General features: G+C 47.1%; 1 non-coding gene across 1 annotated transcript; it reads right to left on the bottom strand.

Moving 5' to 3' along the window:
* Positions 1 to 906: 906 nt before the first annotated feature.
* Positions 907 to 1008, bottom strand: LOC114640645. Its single transcript, XR_003714180.1, has one exon. It is a non-coding gene; the product is annotated as a U6 spliceosomal RNA (small nuclear RNA).
* Between the last annotated feature and the right edge of the window lie 11125 nt (positions 1009 to 12133).

Here is a 12133-nt window from a genome sequence, read left to right as displayed (position 1 = left end):
TGTAACAATGCATGTGTGTGGTACAACACCCACTTCTATCACTGCCTATGGGTGAGGAGGGTAGAACGAAGACTGGGTCACTGTCTTAGGATAGACCTAAGTGCTTCCTGTAGCTTGCCCGGAAGCACTCAGCTGTATTGCTTACGTTTATTTTGAATAATTAAGACAACAGAGGAAGGAATAGAGATGGTTTAGTAGCTAAGGGTGCTCGCTGCTCCTGCAGAGGTTATGTGTTTGCTTCTCGTCACCTAAGTTAGGCAACACACAACTGCCTGTAACTCCAGTTCTGGAATCCAATGTCTCTGGCCTCTTGTGTTCTCCCCCGCCCCCCCTCCCCCGCCCCGCTCCCCCTCCACAAACAGGGTTGGAGGAGAAAGAGGGAGGGAGGGAGGGAGAATCTGCTAGGCCACAAGGATAGAGCTTCTACAAAGGAGGGGACCAGGACAGGCCTCAGAGGTCATAAAGACCCTTGAGCTGACAGCTTCCCAAGAATGGGCCTCCCATCCTTCTGTCTAGGAAGAGTCCCAGCAGACATGGTCCGGCTTGGTTCCTTCCAGTTCCTGAGTAGCAGCTTCTCATCGTTCATGGTGAACACAGGAGCTGTGTTTAGTCTGGCCTGTTACTAGTAAGCTGCTGTGAGGACTGGTGTTTGTGACTTTTCTGCGTAAGTTCTGTTAGTTACTGGAGTAATATAGCAAATGTTTTCAATATTATGCCTCGATTTTGAAAACAGTTCCAATTACCCATTTATGAAACTTCCAGAGGTTTGTAGCTGTTCAAAGTGGTTCGTGGCATAGGGGTCCATGGTCTCCCTGTGCTTGTTTAGTAAGTGTTGGGGAGCAAACCTAGGACTTTAATACAAGGTATGTGAGCTTAGCCCTAACCCTAGCTTTTTTTTTTCCTTTTAAAAATATGGACTGCTTCATAAATTTTCCCATCATCTGTCCACAGGGACCATGCTAATCTCTGTGTTGTTCCAATTTTGGTACAGGAGCTGCTGAAGGCAGCACTGCTTTTTCTGGTAGCATCTTGCTATGTAACTAACCCAAGCTGGCCTCAAATTCTCCATTTTCCTTCTATGTCTCCAGACATGGGGATTTCTTCTTATAGCCTTATCTATCTATCTATCTATCTATCTATCTATCTATCTATCTATCCATCCATCCATCCATCTCTGTTAAGGTCTCTGCTAACACAGGCAGGCCTTGAATTCACCATATAGCTGAAGATGACCTTGGATTTCTGATCCTCTTGTCTCTACCTCTCAAGTGCTAGGATTACAGGTATGTCATCCTCGGCCAGTTTATGTGGTGCCGGGGAATCAAAGCCAGGGCTTTGTTCAGTACTCACTAGGTGAGTACTTTACCAACTGAGTACTGGTGAGTACTTTATCCCCAGCCTCACCGTGCTTTTAAATAGCATTTCTCCAGTGACCAGTGATATGCTGGTTAATGCTTCATGTTTCTTTCTTTTTTTTTTTTTTTCTTCGAGAGAGGGTTTCTCTGTATAGCCCTGGCTGTCCTGGAACTCACTCTCTATACCAATGTTTCATGTTTCTGTTAGCCCTCCATGCATCTTCTCTGGTACCATGTTTGTTCTCGTCTTTGGGCCCACTTTGGCTAGATGGTCTCTTACTGAGATGTGAAAGTTCCTTATGTATTCTGGGCACAAATCATTGGCAGACATGTATTGTGTGCATTTGCTTCTAGCCTACAGCCTCCCTTTGAATTTATTCTTAGCAACTTCTGAGGCTTGTGCTTGTTTCCATGTTAATAAAAAGCTCAAAGAGGGAGAAGCTAGGGGCATGGGTGCCCCAAGGCCAGCTGACTGTGTTTCTCAGAAGCCTCAATAGAACCAAGCTGAGATTATATAGACTCTATGTTGGTGCTACCAGCTGGTGCCACTGTGCCCACATTTTGATTGGACCAGGCAGGTAAAGAGATGGGAAAGGTTACCAGCAGGCTGGTATCAAATAGACCCACTGGCTCTCTTCTGGAAGAGATGCTGGATTGAGGAACCAATACTAGCCTGGGGGAATACAGCACCGAGGAGGTCTCAGACAGCTCGTCCCGCTGACTGCTGTGGGGAACAACCTGACAGAAGGGTCCCAGCCCATGCAGGCTCTCACCTGCTCTAGCTCTTGAACGTCAGCAACGGCTTCCTGTTGGCAGTGTTTCGGTGGCTAGAACAGTCTGCACCTAAGGGGATGTCAGCTTTAGCCCTGAGGTTGAGAGGAAATGCTCTACTGAGTTGGGGGATGCTGAGGGAGCTGTGTCCATGGGTGAGTAGTCCACCCTTCTCCAAGTTCTCTACCTGCCTTCGGGGCCCACACCTGAGGCTGGGCTTGAACCATGACTCCTCATTCTCTAGGTGGCATGAGTAAGGTGTGGGGTGCACAGCCCCTCTCAAATCCAAGGGGAGTAAAGCATTGAGCTGTGGACTTCCTCAGGCTTAGGAAAGATCCATTAGCGATATCTTCTCAGGATGTCCTCCTTGGAAATTTCTCTTTGCCATCTCTTCCCCCTCCTCCTCTTCCTTTAGGTTTATTTACTTTTAATTGATATGTTTGAGTGTTTTACCTGCACATATGTCTGTGTACCATGTATGTGTCTAGTGCCTGAGGAGGCCAAAAGAATGTGTCAGATCCCCTAGAACTGAGTTACAGATGTGCGTGAGCTGCCATGTGGATGTTGGGAACCAAATCTAGATCCTCTGTAAGAGTAGCATGTGCCACCTTTCCAGCCTTGACACTGAGTTCCCTGAACACTCAGCAGGCAGGAGCAGGTTGCCGCTGGTGCCATCCAGGCTCCCTCAATTTCCTCTGCCTGCTGAGCACCCAGCCTCTCTGCCTGCTGGGGCTGGGTGGGGCTTAACAGCAGGACCCTGCAAGCAGCTGGTGACTTCTTAGGAACAAGCCAACAGTGTAAGGGTCTTGGCCCACCTGCTCCCTGGCTTTTGGTGGTCTCTGGTGACACCTACAGACTCTTTTTATAATGAGTCTATATGAAAAAAATAAAACCAAAAACCCACACATATTAAAAAACAATTATATGTAGATATAAAAACCGCTGCATAATACTGCACCCAATCCACAACTCTATAAACTTCCAGTCCTAGAAGGAAGTGAAGAAGAAAAATAAGCCATGTGTCCCTGGCTGTCCTGGAACTCACTATGTAGACCAGGCTGTCCTGGAATTCAGAGATCCTGCCTCTGCTTCCCAAGTGCTGGGATTAAAAGTGTGTGCTACCACGCCCCGTTTTTATATACATAGTGTACATACATACGTTGCGGATGTAGCTCATTTGGTAGACTGTCTCCACACAAGAAGTCCTAGCACTGAGGTCTAAGCATGATGGCACGGCGCATGCCTGTACGTCTAACACCTGGGAAGTAGAAAGGTCAGAAGTTCAAGGTCATCTTTGACCACGCAGTGAGTTTGGGGCCAGCCTGGGTAACATGAGATCTTTTTTCAAAGACTAAACATGGCAAATGGTGCCCCTTGTTTTTTTTTTTTTTTTGTTTTGTTTTGTTTTTTGGTTTTTTGTTTGTTTGTTTGTTTGTTTGAGACAGGGTTTCTCTGTGTAGCCCTGGCTGTCCTGGAACTCACTCTGTAGACCAGGCTGGCCTCGAACTCAGAAATCCGCCTGCCTCTGCCTCCCAAGTGCTGGGATTAAAGGCATGCCCCACCACCGCCTGGCGGCCCTTGTTATTTTTTGATGCCCCAAATTTGAGACTCAGAACTAACTCCTTAGCACGCCAACCTCTCCCGGTGTGGAGTGGATGGCTCAGCCATACTCCATCCATCGCTGGGGTTTTTACTCTGTGTGAGGGTTAAGAGAGGCACTCAGTGTTTTGGGCCCTAGTCTCTCATCCCACTGACAGGTGAGTGGATGACATGTGTGCCATCACAATGACCACGCTGTATCAAAGACAGGAGTCCTCAGTTCTGCATGAAGTCCGTCCTTCGAGAGGCAGATCCATGACCCATCTGCTGCAGGGCTTACCTGAGTTGTGTCCCTGCTGAAGAACTGCAGGAAGACACCTAAAGGTGAACATTTGCTGTAAGTTATGTCCAGCCCCTGTTGGAAATGACCACTAGCCTCGGGCCTCCACACACAGTGAGAGCACTTCCATCTTAGGAGTGATAAGGACGCATGAAGGCCTAGCAGTGAGGGGTGGTCAGTAGTGGAATGTGGAAGGAGAAAGAAGCCCAAGACTTACTCCCTCACCTTCCCTGAGTGTCACATCTGCCCCTCCTCCTGGGAAAACTCTTGGAGGACTTTAATCAGATCCCTGATTGCCGTCACACACAGTGCCTGGCACACTTGGGCACTGAAAAGCAATCTAACAAAGGAGAAAAGTCAAACTTTATGCTGGTTGGGCCCATAATCTCAACACTTGGGAAACCGAGGTAAAGGTTTTGGGGTTGAGGTGAGCCTGCATTATCCTGTCACAAAATGTATATTTTACTTACTCTCAGCACCGTTCATCACACGTGCTAACAGAGGCTGATGGTTTAGCTTAGTGGTAGAGCACATTTTTAGCCTTAGGTTCAGTGTCAAATAAAAATCAAACCAGAATGTGCTGCCCGAATGGACACTTGCAATTTAAAAATATAATGGGTGTGTGTGGGGGGGTAGAGAGGCTAAGTGTGCTGCTCCTCCAGCACCCACATGGGGTTCCACAACCACCCATAACCTCAGGAGGCTGATCTCTGAGTTCAAGGTCAGCCTGGTCTACAGATAGAGTTCCTGGACATCGAGGGCACCACATGGAAACCATATCTTGAAAACCCATCATCATCACCAGTGTCATCATCATCATCTCTAATTTTTAATGGAAGAGGTTCAGTCATGCCCATGTCGGAAAGGTCCGACCAATGTACCGACCCATTTGCCAGTATCATGATAGATGAGATGTTTGATTGTCATTGTACTTCCTGCTTCTTCTCTAGTCGCTCTGTGGTCCCCTCTAATCACTTTCCTTGTTCTACAATCAGCAAAGGTGTTTTTTTCTCTTTTCCCCAAGTAATTGCAAAATTACTCTACTGTTCACTTTCATGTAAATAAGCAAACAAAACAGAACTCCGGGTGCTGGAGTGTCGTTTGTAATAAAGCATTTGCTAAGCGTGTGACTCAAGCCCTGGATTTGCCTCCTAACACCTCAAAAGAAGATTGAATAATGTTATTTTTGAATTAGCAAAGGCACCTTTCAGAGTGGTGGCATACGCCTGCCATCTCAACACTTGGGAGGTAGAAGCAGAATGACCCAGAATTCAAAGTCATCTTCTGCCACTTCGTGAGTTAGAGGGAGCAGGAAAAACACCCTACCTTACGGGGGGGGGGGGGGGGGGCCGGGGACGACACACAGAGAGACAGAGACACACACAGACAGAGAGAGAGAGACAGAGACACGCAGAGACAGACAGACAGGAGGGAAAGGATCAAGGGAAAGAGAAAGCAAGGGGCAAAAGAGAAAGTTTCTGATAGGGCCTGCTTCTGTGAAAATGGAGAGGGCTGGAGCTCCCCTGCTTTAAAGTACAGGGTCAGCATGGATGCCCAGGGCCGCACCTTGCCCCCATTTCCCCAGGAGACTCGGCTTGGCGCATAGAAGATTAAGGTGAGGAAGCTGCCTTTTTCCTGGACAGGTAAGATCCATTGCAACGCACATCTCACCGGAGAGTCGCAGGCTTTCCAGATTTCGTATTTCATTCTCTCTAGAAGGCAGGCCTGAGCCTACACAACAAACCCGCTCCCCTGCGGGAACTGGGGTTCTGGATTGCCCCCTAGTGGACGCAGCTGGGCATGACCGCGCACCCGGTAGGGACAGGACCAAAACCAACCTGGGCGGCGCAGTCTTGACCAAGGACTTTAAAGAGCACCAGCTACACTTCGCATTTTGTGCCCTGGAAAGGACTCACGTCGAAGGCGACACCTTCTGCGCCACAGTTCCTGACCTGAAGAGAGACTGCGGAGAGCAGCTGCTGAGCGATCTGTTCTGCAGCTAAAGAGCTTCCCGCTGGTGTGCTGTATACTTCCTTCACCTAAGACTGAACCAGGTGCTACTTCCTCACCGAGATTCAAGAGCACACCACCAGGCCTCAGTTTATACTCTCTGAGGGAGCTAATTTTAGACTTACACAAATTCAACATCCACTGCAATAAATGGCAAGAAGAAGAAGAGGAGGAGGAGGAGGAGGAGGAGGAGGAGGAGGAGGAGGAGGAGGAGGAAGAAGAAGAAGAAGAAGAAGAAGAAGAAGAAGAAGAAGAAGAAGAAGAAGAAGAAGAAGAAACAAGGCAAAAAAACAGAGCAGCAAGAACATATAACAGGACCCACGGAGGACTTTTGAGGAGGTGACACTGGAAATGGCAAAGGAGCCTGATGTGGTAAGATAAGGTCGCTCTGGGGCTGGAGAGATGGCTCAGTGGTTAAGAGCACTGACTGCTCTTCCAGAGGTCCTGAGTTCAAATCCCAGCCACCACATGGTGGCTCACAACCATCTGTAATGGGATCTGATGCCCTCTTCTGGTGTGTCTGAAGACAGTGACAGTATACTCATATAAATAATAAAATAAATCTTTAAAAAACAAGATAAGGTCACTCTGTAGGGCTGATCCATTGTCGGGGGTCACTAGCCACAGCTCACTGGTAGGTGGGAGCTGGAATGGGGCAACAGCAAGGGGACAAGAAGAGGTATTTTAGTTCCAATCTTCACTAAGGAATGTTTGTTAGAAACTCATTTAAAGTGGAAATTTGGAATATTTGTCCTTCATAAGCCTATTTATAGTGTCTGTTCTTCAGACTAAGGCATTCTCTGCTTCTTCCTCCTAAGTCAAGGAATTTTTATTGGATACCAAACATTGTGAAATTTATGTTTTTGGCAGGTGGACCATGCCATGTGCCTTTAAAGAGCATCAGGGCTTTTATGGCAAGCAGACCCCTCACTTGGAAACTGCTCTAGTCTTTTGAAGACTTGTTTTCAAGCCTTTCAGGATAGGTCAGGAGTAGCCTTTCCTTCTTGGCTAAGGTCACCTCACTTTCAAGGTGTGGGACCAGGAACTGTCCTCCATCTCTGTGCAGTTGAATGAAGTCTGACTCTGCCACTGGGAACTTGAACACTCCTCCACTCCTGGGAACACTGCAGTTGGGCTTTCCTTGCCAGTGGCCCTTGTTGCCAAGGTCTTCTCTCCTCCCAGGAGCTGGAAGGTTGAAGCAGGAGGATCTTGGAGAGTTCAAGGACAGCCTGATCTACATAGTGTTCCAGGACATCCAGGGTTACAAAGAAACCCCGTCAATTAATGACGTGGAGAGCAACCGAGGAAGATACACAGCGAGGACCTCTGGCCTCCACACACCTGCACGCCCATGAATACGTTGTTTGGTTTTTGAGATGGGGTCTATTATGTAGCTCTGGCTGGCCTGGAGTGTGATATGTAGACCTGGCTGGCCTCAAACTCACAGAGATCTACCTGCCCTCTGCCTTGTGAGTGCTAGGATTAGAGTTGCACTATCGTACTCACAATAGTTTTTAAAAGTACAAGACCAATCAAGCCGCCACAGACAGGGCCCGCAGAATGATCTCGTTGTTACCACGCCCTAGCAAGCGTACAAAGCTATCTAGACCTTAGTGTCGGCTTTAAACACCATTGGTACAGCTAATCTCCGCTCAAGAGACAAGCACAGTGAAGGAAGGGGACATTTTTGTAGCACACACCTGAAGTGTTTCCTTCCACCTGTGGCCGCAGGATTGGGGATCTGTGTTACAGAGTATCTGACCCTTTGATGGCTCTGTCTTTGTTCACACAGCAAGGATTCATCTTGGAGCCATGACAACAAATAGAAGAGCTCGGATGGTCCTACGATGATTTTACTACCATCTGGTCATAGTAATGGTTAAAACAATTTTCAGGAATCTAGACTCACCTGGAAGACAGGCCGCTGAGCACATCTGTGAAGAATTTTCTTGACTAGGTAAACATGAAACTGTTTTTAAAAGCTGATTTAAAACATTTAAAAATTTTTATGTATGCATGGTCTGTCTGTCTGTCTGTCTGTGTACCATGTGCATGCCTGGTACCCTTGGAAACAGAAGAAGCCAATAAATCCCCTGGAACTACAGTTATAGATGGCTGTGACTCACCAGGTAGGTGTTGGGAACCAAATCCTGGTCTTCTGGAAGATCAACCAGTGCTCTTAAACACCGAGCCATCTCTCTAACTACTAAAGAGTAATTTTGAAGTTTCTGAACTAATTAATTAATGTTATAGAACACGTATGGATGTCAGAGGGCAACTTACATACGCCGGTCCTCTCCTTCCACCTCGTGGGTTCTGAGAATCAAACTCAAACTGTCAGGCCTGGCATTTTTACCCACTGAGCCTAGAAGAGGCTGCCCCTTTGCTATGTTTTATGTCTGTATTTGCTTCACTTTCTCACACTTAATTCAGGTGTGTTAAAATAAATGTTTTGGGCCATCGGGCTTGCTTGGCAGGCAAAAAGTACCTGGCACCTATGCAGAGAACCAACTGACTCCCAAAAGTTGTCCTCACCTCACACAAGCAAACATTCTCTTGTACTGGCAAACACATGGACAATAAAGTATTTAAATGTAATATTTTAGCCCTGGGGTGAAGGTTGGGGGAGAAGAGCCATTTCTCGCCGTTTCTCTGAGTAAGAGACCCTGGGCTGTAACAGACACTGCCCCTTCCTACCTGTGCTTTCTGCAAAGGGGCATGTTAACGTTTACAAATAAAGTAAGAGTGAAACGCAGTTCTTCTGGATTCTTCACTGCCCCAAGCTCCCAGTGTACTCAGCACTGCTGAGGGATGCATGCCTGCTGGACATGAAGAACGTGAGCTTGTGTCATTACTGACAGTTCTTAGCTTTCATTAGGTTTTGCTGTTTGTGTGCACTCTGCAATGTGTTGACAAATGTGTACTGGCAGGAACCTACCGTGCCGCATCTACAGAACGCCCCTCCTATCCCCACCCCGACAGTCTCCAGCAGCTACTCATCTCCTTCCCATCTCCACAGCTTGTCCTTTTCCAGAGCGTCATGGGGTGGCAATGGTGTTCGAGCAACAGTGTCTTTTTATGGTCTGTTAGTATTTTTCTTTTTACTGATGAATCATATCTCGTTTTGTGGATCTATCAGTTTGTCTAATTTGGGGATTTTTGTTGTTGTTGTTTTGCTTCAAAACAGTCTCACTATGTAGCCAAAGCTATCCTTGCATTTGCAACCCTCCTGCCTCAGCCTTCTGAGCTCTGGGATTACAAGCATGTGCCACCATATCCTGTTTTGTTTTGCTTTGTTTTTAAATAAAAGAAACAATAATTAAAATCAAAAACCCAAAAAAAACACAAAATTCTGCAGTTGGGCTTGGTGGTTCATACCTGGAATCACAGTACTTGGGAAGCTGAAACACAGTCAAGGTTCTATAGCCTAGGTTATACAGCAAGACACTCAATCAATCAATCAATCTGGAAAGCCACTTAGAGAAGGGAGACAAATCTTTAGAAGAGTAGAATGCTGGTTCTGGGTTCTGGGCCAGTTTGGTGAGCTGCAGAGTGAGGGAAGCTTGCAGAGAGCAGGAAGCTCCCAGAGAAGGGCAGTCCTGTGTTTAGCCAGAGTAAGCAATTAATGTGAGCCCTAGGTCTGGACTCTCTGAAGGGAAGGTTTGGGGGCGTGACAGGTGCTGGACCTCCTGAGAGTTGATCCCGCTCTCCGCTCTCCGTTGCCCTGTGCCTTCAAGACTTCCTGCTGGACTAAAAGGAGACACACAACTACCCCATTTCTACAGCTCCCTGACAGGCACAGTTAGGAAAGGCTGGCCACAGAGCCATCCTTTTATAAACACACTGAACAATTTTCCCAGGGGACCAAGAACTTGAAGTTTAGCATATTCTTTGCCAAACTGCCAGTCTGCTTGGTTATTGGGAATCAATTCACCAGTTGATGACATCTGTCTGGTACCACTTGTGATAGTTTATATATGCTCGGCACAGGGAGTGGCACTATTAGAAAGTGTAGCCTTGTTGGAGTGTGTCACTGTGGGTGTGGGCTTTAACACCCTCATCCTAGGTACCTGGAAGCCAGTATTTTGCTAGCAGCCTTCAGATGAAGATGTAGAACTCTCAGCATCTCCTGCATCATGCCTGCCTGGATGCTGCCATGGTCCTGCCTTGATAATAGACTGAACTTCTGAACCTGTAAGCAAGCCCCAATTAAATGTTGCCCTTGTAAGAGTTGTCCTCGACATGGTGTCTGTTCACAGCAGTAAAACCCTAAGACATCACTGAACATCTAAGTGAACATCCATTCTAAAACCCTGACATCATAGCTGGATGAGGCTTAAAAAGCCACCTGGTCTACCCTATGACTGCCACTTGGGTCCTCCTTGGCAAATGCCCAATAAGTGATCTTTTGTCTTTCTGTCCCCCCAGGGCCAGGCAACCAGCCTTCATTTTGACAGTTCAAATGCTGAGGAAGATTTCCTGAAACTAAAGCCCTCCTCCCTGTAGGGTGCTGCTTCTCTACCAAGCCTTTTCCACGAGCAGCTGCATGGGCATTTATAACCCTTGTTCTGGCACTGTACAAGTCAGCTGAAACGCTGCTCTGCAGAGAATATATGCAGGCTTTCCAGTCTCCACTTGTGAACAACCCAATTTTTATGAGGTTAGTGTTGGGATCTATCATATCCCAGGTTCTTTGAATTTCCTTCTGTCTTCACTCCAATTCTCCTTATCCCCAGTTGAGGATAATTAGCAGTAGTTTTGTAATGTTAAAGATGTAAGTTGAGAGCCGGGCGGAGGTGGCGCACGCCTTTAATCCCAGCACTTGGGAGGCAGAGGCAGGTGGATTTCTGAGTTTGAGAGTTCGAGGCTAGCCTGGTCTACAGATTGAGTTCCAGGACAGCCAGGGCTACACTGAGAAACTCTGTCTCGAAAAAAAAACAAAACAACAACAACAAAAAAGGAAGAATACTTGAGTAGCACGCACGAGCCCTGGGTTCAATCTCCAGCACTGCATAAACCAGCCAGGAACGATGGCACATGCCTCTATATCCAGCATTTGGAAGATAGAGGCAGGAGACTCAGAAGTTCAAAGTCAACCTCTACCATGCTACGAGTCTGATGACACTAGGCTACATGGAACTGTCTCTCAAAAAGAAAAAAAAAAGCAATAGAGACTATTTTCATACTAAATCTGTCAGTGCTGCAAGCACTTTTTGTACCTCCCTACAAAGTTCTGGAGCCCACTGCAAATGGAGACCAGGACAGAGCAAGGACCACCCACCCTCCAGTGTCCCCACTTCCCTTGTATTGACACGTCCAGAGGCAGCTCTCTCGCTGATACTTTCCATTTATTACTGCAGTAGACAATCCCCTCAAAGTGCAACACTGCCACACACTGCCACAGCCCCTGTTCCTTCCCCTCCCGCAACCCCCTGGAAATTCATTCTTAGGAGCACTGACAAGTTTTTCTCTGGGTGAAAAGGTACCCCATTGCCAGTGTCACAGGGAAAATACACAAATGTGAACAAAAGAACAAAGAGAAAGGCTCTTGAGAGGAGTGGGCCATGAAGGCAGAGGGACACCCATCACTCCCCTTGTCTAGCAGCAACCGATCGTGCTGGTCACACGGGCTCCGGCAGCCTCTACCTCCTGTTTGGAGAACAGATGATACCACAACCATAACTATGTGGTATCTTGGCCTACCAGAGGCCTGTGGAGTCAAAATAAATGGAGACTTCTCCAACTAGTTTGAAAAAAAGTGGGTGGTTTGGGCAAACTGAGTGTTCAATTTCCCCTTAAGCTGTTAGGCAGAGCACCTGGAAGAACACTGGGGTTAAGCTGCTGCCTGACAGTGAGAACCCCTCTAATGAGCACACTTTGGATGGAGGGGAAAAAAAAAACTCAACTGTCAAATACTATGACCAAGAGGATGGGGAAAGACAAGTAGCTCCAGAAAACACAAGAGATTCAAATATCTGAACAAATGAGATTAAAAAGGCAAACAAAACATTTAACTAGACCACTAAACCTGACATAGGCCTCACTCATAAACGCATTGTACACGTATACAAACACACACACACACACACACACACACACACACACACACACACACACA

The sequence above is a fragment of the Grammomys surdaster genome, unplaced genomic scaffold (genome assembly GCF_004785775.1).
Source record: "Grammomys surdaster isolate TR1022 unplaced genomic scaffold, NIH_TR_1.0 125846, whole genome shotgun sequence".
Classification (NCBI taxonomy): Eukaryota; Metazoa; Chordata; class Mammalia; order Rodentia; family Muridae; genus Grammomys; species Grammomys surdaster.
Note: the sequence above shows the minus strand (reverse complement) of the source record. Positions and strands in the feature narration are given on the sequence as shown.